The following is a 7,470-nucleotide window of genomic DNA, read 5'->3' as shown; positions in this document are numbered from 1 at the left end:
CTGTCATGCATCTTAACAGGAGTCCCAAGAGGAGAGAAGATGAGGGATTCTTATAGTGATGGAAATGTTTTGTGTTTTGACTATATCATGTCAATATTCTGATTGTGACATTGTACTATAGTTTTGCAAGATGTTTTCATTGGGAAAACTGGATAAAGGCTACAAAGATATATTTCTTACAATTGCATGTAAATATACCATTAAGTCAAATACAGAAGTTTAATTAAAAATGAACTGTCACTGAGTTGTAAGAGCTCCTTGTATAATCTGGATACAAATCTTTTATCAGGTATATGTCTTATAAATATTGTTTGTTGCTTGTATTTTAATTTTTTCTAAAATTAAAGGATTTTTTAAAAATTAAGAATTTAATTATTTGTATTTATTTTGCAATTAAAACTTTTAATTTTTTTTACTTTTTATTGTTCAAGATTAAAAGATTTTATTTTTATAAGTTTGCATTTTTTGTATCCTAAGTAAAAGTATTGTGACAAGCTTAACCTGATGTCACAAAGACTTTCTCCTGTATAAGTTTATAGTTCTAACTCTTGAGGTTATGACTGTTAAGTACATTTTTAGTTATTTTGTGTGTGGAATGAGGTGAGGGTGAAAACCTAGTATTCTCTATATGATACCAGATTGATTCCATTCCATTTGTTAAAAACAGTGTCCTTAATTCATTGAATTAACTTGGCACCTTTTGTATGCATAGTAAATTATATAGCATCAAAAATATGAACAGATATATAAGACCTATACACTTAAAGTATAAAATATTACTGTAATAAATAAGTCTAAAAAATGGAGAGTCATAGATTAGAAGGCTTAATGTTAAGAATCAGTTCTCCACAGATTGATCTATAGTCTACACAATCCCTGTCCAAATTATATTGAACTGTTTTGTAGAAATTGACAACTTGATTCTAAGATTTATAGGTAAATATTTAGATAGCCAAAACAACTTTGAAAAGGAATAATTTAAAGGATGTACACAACCCAATTTCAAAATTTATTATAAAACCACAATAAAGGGATTTTATTGGGATTGTGTTGAATCTATATTATCAATGTCAAGAGAAATACTTTTCAATCCATGAATATGTTCTATATCTTTATTGACATATCTTTTAAATTGCACTGCACAATGTTTTATAGTTTTTTGGAGTATAATTATAACATAATTACTTAAATTGATCTGTACTTTTTTAGCCATTATAAATGATATTTTAAATTATTTATTTATTTATTTATTTAAATTTAGTTGCTGTTCAAGTACAGTTTTCTGTCTTTTAATCCCATCCCAGCCCACCCCCCTGTGCTCCCCACCTCCCTCCCATTTCCCTCCCCCCTTACTTGTTGTCCATGTGACCTTTATACTAATTCCTGTAAATCGTTCCCCTTTTCTCCTGAAATTCCCTCCCCTCCCCCCCGTCACTGTACACCTGTTCTCTATTTCAGTGTCTTTGGTTATATTTTGCTTGCTTGTTTGTTTTGTTGTTTAGGTTCCTGTTAAAGGTGAGATCATATGATATTTGTCTTTCAATGCCTGGCTTATTTCACTCAGCATAATTCTTTCCAGTTCCATCCATGCTGTGGCAAACGGTAGGAGCTCCTTCTTTCTGCTGCATAGAATGCCATTGTGTAAATGTACCATAGTTTTTGGATCCATTAATTTACTGATGGGCATCTAGGTTGCTTCCAACTCTTGGCTATTGTAAATTGTGCTGCTATGAACATTGGGGTGCATAGGTTCTTTTGCACTGGTATCTCAAGGTTCTTAGGATATGATCATAGCAGTGGAATTGCTGGGTCAAAAGGCAGGTCCATTTTTAGTTTTCTGAGAAAATTCCATACTGTTTTTTATAGTGGTTGTACCAGTCTGCAATCCCCCCAACAATGGATTAGGGTCCCCTTTTCTTTCCTTTTTAAAAATATTTTATTTATTTATTTTTAGAGAGAGGGGAAGGGAAGGAGAAAGAGTGGGAAAAAAACATCAATGTGTGGTTGCCTCTCATGTGTCCTCTATTGGGGACCTGGCCTGCAACTGAGGCATGTGCCCTGACTGGGAATCGAACCAGCGACCCTTTGCTTCACAGGCTCATGCTCAATCCACTGAGCTACGCCAGCTAAGGCAGAGTCCCCTTTTCTCCATCACCTCTCCAACATTTGTTTGTCAATTTGTTTATGATGGCCATTCTGACCAGTGTAAGGTGGTATCTCATTGTGGTTTTAATTTGCATCTCTCTGATAGCTAGTGATACTGAGCATCTTTTCATGTGTCTCTGGACCTTCTGTATGTCCTCCTTGGAGAAATGTCTGTTCAAGTCCTTTGCCCAATTTTTAATTGGGTTGCTTGTCTTCTTTGAGTGGAGTTGAGTGAGTTCTTTGTATATTTTGGAGATTAAACCCTTATCTGAGGTATCATTGGCAAATATGTTTTCTCACACACTTGGTTCTATTTTATTTTAATACTATTTTCTTTAGCCATGCAAAAGCTTTTAATTTTGTTGAGATCCCATTTGTTTATTCTTTCCTTTATGTCCCTTGCTCTAGGGGACATATCAGTAAAAATGTTGCTGTGTGAAATATCTGAAATTTTCTTGCCAATGTTCTCCTCTAGGACTTTAATGGTGTCATGGCTTATATTTAAGTCTTTTATCCACCTTGAATTTATTTATGTATATGATGTAAGTTGGTGCTCAAGTTTCATTTTTTTGCACATAGCTGTCCAGTTCTCCCAACACCATTTGTTGAAGAAGCTATTTTTAGTCCATTTTATATTGCTGCCTACCTTGTCAATAGTAATTGAGTGTAGAGACTTTAGAGACTTGGGTTTATTTCTGGGCTCTCTGTTCTATTCCATTGGTCTATATACCTGCTTTTTTTTTCTTTTTGCTAGTACCAGGCTGTTTTGATTAGAGTGGCCTTGCAATACAGTTTGGTATCAGGTATTGTGATTCCTTCTACTTTGTTCTTCTTTCTCAAAATTGCAGCTGCTATTCAGGGTTGTTTATGGATCCATATAAATTTTTGAAGTGTTTGTTCTATGTCTGTGAAGTATGTCATTGGTACTTTAATAAGTATTCCATTAAATCTGTAAATTGTTTTGGGTAGTATGGACATTTTGATGATGTTAATTCTTCCTATCCATAAACATGGTATATGTTTCCATTTGTTTGTGTCTTCCTTGATTTCTTTCATCAGTGTTGTGTAGTTTTCTGTATACAGGCCTTTTACCTCCTTGATTAGGTTTATTCCTAGGTTTTTTTCCCTTTTTTTGCTGTATTGAATGGTTTTTTCCCTTGATTTCTGCTTCTGCTGTTTCATTGTTGGTGTACAAAAATGCCTTTGACTTCTGGATATTGACTTTGTATCCTGCTTCTTTGTCAAATTCATTTATTAGGTTGAGCACTTTTTGGGTAGAGTTTATAAGATTTTCTATGTACACTATCATGTCATCTGCAAACAGTGACAGTTTTTTCCTCCTTTTCAATTTGGATGCCTTTTATTTCCTTTTCTTGTCTGATTGCTGTGGCTAGAACTTCCAATACTATGTTGAATAGAAGTGGTGAAAGTGGACAACCTTGTCTTGTTTCTGATCTTAGTGGAAAAGATTTTAGTTTTTGCCCATTGAGTATGATGTTGGCTGTAGGTCTCTCATATATGGCCTTTATTATGTTGAGGAATACTCCCTCTATTCCCACTTTGCTGAGTGTTTTTTTTTCATGAATGGGTGCTGTACCTCATCAAAAGCTTTTTCCACATCTATTGATGTGACCATGTGATTTTTGTCTTTGCTTTTGTTTATGTGATGTATTACATTGACTCATTTGTGAATATTGAACCATTCTTGCGACCCTGGGATGAATCCCACTTGATCATGGTGTATGATCTTTTTAATGTATTGTTGGGTGTGGTTTGCCAATATTTTGTTGAGGATTTTAGTGTTTATGTTGATGAGCAATATTGGCCTGAAGTTTTCTTTTTTTGTTGTGTCTTTATCTGGTTTTAGGATTAGGATGATGCTGGCTTCAAAAAAGGAGTTTGGGAGCCTTCCAGAATTTTGGATTTTTTGGAATAGTCTGTGACGAATAGGGGTTAGCTCTTTGTTAAATGCTTTGTAGAGTTCTCCTGTGAAACCATCTGGTCCAAGGCTTTTGTGTGACGGGAGTTTTTTGATTACTGCTTCAGTTTCATTAGCTGTTATTGGTCTATTCGGGCTTTCTGCTTCTCATTCATTGAGTTTTGGAAGATCCTATTTTTCTAGAAATTTGTCCATTTCACCTAAGTTTTCAAGTTTCTTGGCATACAGTTTTTCATAGTAATTTCTTAGAATCATTTGTATTTCTGTGGTGTCAGTTGTAATCTCTCCTCTTTCATTTCTGGTTGTGTTTAGTTGAGTCCTCTCTCTTCTTTTCTTGATGAGCCTGCTTAAAGGCTTGTCTATTTTGTTTATCTTTTAAAAAAAACAGCTCCTGGATTCATTGATCCTTAGAATTGTGCTTTTAGTCTCTATGTCATTTAATTCTTCTCTGATCTTGGTTATTTCCTTCCTTCTACTTGTTCTGGGCTGTCTTTGTTGTTGTTCTTCAAGTTTTAGGCATAGGGTTTGGTTGTTTGTTTGAAATGTTTCTATCTTTTTTAGATAGGTCTGTATTACTATGAACTTTCCTCTTAGGACTGCCTTTGCTGTGTCACATAAGTTTTGGGTTGTTGTGAGTTCATTTTCATTTGTTTCCAGAAACTTTTTGATTTCTTCCCTAATTTCATACTTGACCCATTTATTGTTTAATACATGCTATTCAATCTCCATGATTTTGAGTGTTTTGGGTCTTTTCCCTTGGGGCTGGTTTCTAATATCAGTGTCTTGTGGTCAGAGAAAATGCTTGGTATGATTTCAATTTTCTTAAATTTGTTGAGGCTTGCTTTGTGTCCTATCATGTGGTCTATCTTTGAAAATGTTACATGCACATTAAAAAGAATGTGTATTCAGCTTCTTTGGGATGAAGGGCTCTATATATATCAGTTAAGTTTGTTTCATCTTGGGCATTTATTTCATCAATGGCATAATATCTTTGTTGATATTTTGTTTGGAAGATCTGTCCATTTTTCACAGTGGGCTGTTAAAATCCCGTACTATAATTGTGTTGCTGTCAATATCTTTCTTGAAGTCCTCTAAGATTTTCTTTATGTATTTGGGTGCTCCTATGTTGGGCCCATATATATTTACAATGTTAATGTCTTCTTGATGGATTCTTCCCTTGAGTATTATGAAGTGACCTTCTGGGTCTCTTTGTATGGCCCTTTTTTGAAGTATATTTTGTCTGATATGAGTATTGCTATCTCGGCATTTTCCCCTGGCCGTTTGCTTGGAAAATTTGTTTCCAGTCCTTCACTGTTTGTCTGTGTAGGTCTTTTGTCCTGAGGCGAGTCTCTTGTAGTCAGCATATGTCTGGGTCATGCTTTCTTATCCATTCCGCTATTCTATGTCTTTTGATTGGAGCATTTAATCCATTTACGTTTAAGGTTATTATTGATAGGTACTTATTCATTGCCATTTTTGTACCTGTGTTCCTCTTTATCTCTTTTCCTTCCTTTTCTTAAAGCAGTCCTTTTAGCATGTTTTGCAGAGCTGGTTTGGTGGAAGCATATTCTTTTAGATCTCTTTTGTCTTGGAAGCTCTTTATTTGGTCTTCTATCTTGATAGGAGCCTTGCCGGGTAAAGTAGTCTTGGTTGTAGGTTCTCATTACTTGGAATATTTCTTACCATTCTCTTCTTGCGTGGATGGTTTTCACTGAGAAGTCAGCAGCTAACCTTATTGGGGCTCCCTTGTATGTTACTTCCTTTTTTCTCCCTTACTGCCTTTAGGATTCTCTCTTTGTCTTGGAATTTTGCCATTTTAATAATGATATGTCTTGAAGTGGGTCTCTTTGGGTTCCTCTTGATTGGGACTCTGTGTTTTCTGGATTCATGTGACTTTTTCTCTCATCAAATTATGGAAGTTTTCCACCATTATTTTTTCAAATAGATTTTCAATCCCTTGCTCTTTTTCTTCTCCTTTTGATATCTCTGTTATCTGGATATTAATATGTTTCATGTTGTCTTGCATTTCTCTTAATACCTCTTCATTCTTTCTGAGCCTCTTCTCCTTTTCTTGCTCTTTCTGGCTGTTTTTTTCCACTTTGTCCTCCAATTCGCTGATCTGATCTTCTGCTTCATTGATCCTGCTTTTGATTCCTTGTACTGTGTTCTTCAGTTCAGAAATTGTCTCCTACATTTCCTTTTGGCCCTTGTAGATAATTTCTATTTTCTTTTTCATGTTGATATAGTTTTCAGTGAGTTCACTGTAGCTCCCCTGTAGTTTTTGGTAGCTCATTGTGAGCTCATTCCTGATAACCAGTGCTTTGAATTCAATATCTGATAGCTGACTTGCCTGTTTCATCTAGCATTCTTTCTGAGGCTTCCTCCTTTCCTTTCATTTGGGGATTGTTTCTTTGTCTTTCCATTGTTTGTGGGACTCTTCTTGTTAGCTTCAGCTTCTTAACTTGATTTGTTCTGGCTTCCTGGGTTTATGGTGTGAAGTTCAGTGGTATAATACCTGTGGTATTCAGTGGTGTAGTCCACTTGATTTCCCAGCTCACTGGTCTTGGGCTGTCCTTTATGTTGGCTCTGAGTTTGTCTTTGGGTTTTGGTTGTTTGGGGTTCTTTCTTTTGTGGGTCCTTCCCACCAGCTGGTGAACTGATGGCCCCTCTGTCCACCACCCTTTTTAATTTGTTGTGCTGGTGAGGGTGAGTTGTGTTGAAGCTAGTTCTTCTGTGTGTACAGGGTTTTGAGGATTCTCTTTTGCTCTTGTTCAGTTGTTTGCACTAGGTAGTTTCTCCACTGTTTAGTTGTATTTCCAGATAGAAAATACAGATAGGTCTTGGATTGAGGTTTGTGTGGTTTCCACTTTCTCCTTTACCTTATTCTGTTATCTGTTGGTGATTCCTTTGTTGTTGGGTTTCCTCTTCCAGTGGGTATCCTGGTGTTCACCGCTTCCACCTACTCTTTGTGTGTGTGTGTGTGTATGTGTGTGATCAGTTGAAGGGGAAGGCAAACTGGTTTATGACAGCAGGAGAGTATTTTATGATATTTACAGTAGCAGCCAGTAGAGAAGAGATAGGTTATCCCCTGACTATGTATAGTGACAACTGTAATGTTCAACCCAACTAGCCACTTTTTAGAAAGGAAAGAAGATAAGGCTCTTCTTGGGGAGGGAAAGCTTGTGAGTTGGATCAAGAAAGCAGTGAGGTTGTGGGAGGTCAGATTCTGAGGTAAGGTGAGAATAAAGGATGATAAATAGGTGTAGTGTGAAAGAGAATAGAGTTAACCACTACAGTATTATAGTTTAGGAAACAATGAAGTGGGCTAAGATCTGGGAGGGGTTTTGTGTAGTATTTACAATAGTATGGTATAGCTATTATTTACA

The sequence above is a fragment of the Sturnira hondurensis genome, unplaced genomic scaffold, assembly GCF_014824575.4.
Source record: "Sturnira hondurensis isolate 20B ecotype Veracruz unplaced genomic scaffold, ASM1482457v3 Scaffold0009125, whole genome shotgun sequence".
Lineage (NCBI taxonomy): Eukaryota > Metazoa > Chordata > Mammalia > Chiroptera > Phyllostomidae > Sturnira > Sturnira hondurensis.
The sequence above is the reverse complement of the archived record's forward strand: the minus strand, read 5'-3'. Positions refer to the sequence as shown.